Source organism: Glycine soja, chromosome 4, assembly GCF_004193775.1.
Source record: "Glycine soja cultivar W05 chromosome 4, ASM419377v2, whole genome shotgun sequence".
NCBI classification, from domain to species: domain Eukaryota; kingdom Viridiplantae; phylum Streptophyta; class Magnoliopsida; order Fabales; family Fabaceae; genus Glycine; species Glycine soja.
The window spans coordinates 32,729,539-32,730,404 of NC_041005.1; positions in this window are offsets into that span (position 1 = coordinate 32,729,539).

The window sequence follows — 866 nt, forward strand, 5'->3', positions numbered from 1 at the left end:
TGAATTGTAATCTGTCACATCTATGTTGGCATTAAGGTTATATAAGAACACATCGTGTTTAACCGATTTGATATTCTAGTAAGAGTTATCATACATGATTCTCTCAGTTACCCCAAGATCCCTGGGCGCGCATCATGAGTAGTTAAGGTCATTTAATGGCTAAGGATTGAGTGGCATGCATAGTTTGCACTTGACTAGCAGTGTGATGACATTAGTCGGATATCGAATGAGGGAGCTGAAGGGGAATCGTCCGACCAAGGAGCCTAAAGGGTACACAACCCTGTAGTCTCAAGTGGTGAGCCTGAAGAAACTAAGCACAAGGTCGACAGGTGGTCGAAGGGATACATAGCCCCATAGTCTTGAGTGCATGAGCATAAAGAGACTAAGCACAACCTTGGTAAGGGGTTGAAAGGGTACACAAACCCATAGTCTCAAGTGCGCAAGCACGAAGAGACTAAGCACGAGGTTTTGTGGTACTCGACCGAGGGACTCAAATGATTTTTCCCAGAGGTCACGAAGCTTTGATGAGACTTCATGAAGTGTTGCCTCAGTTGAAGAAAGGCAAATGAAAGGACGCATTGGTGACATTTGGGGGTGAAGTGACATCACGGTTTGAGCCTTGACACATCGTTCTACGAGTGGTGTGAGTGGTGAAGATTTTATTTGAAACGAAACGCTGGGAGGGAAGCATCACACGCTTTCGTAGTTGTTACACCCTTCGTTGCCCATGCCACACACCCCTTGGGGCTTATAAATATGCCTAAAACTTCAAAACCCCTCACCACTTCACCATTTCTTCAAAAACTCTCACCATTTCTTGATTTTCTTGGCATTTGGTCGTGATAGGGAGGCGATATCTGATGTGG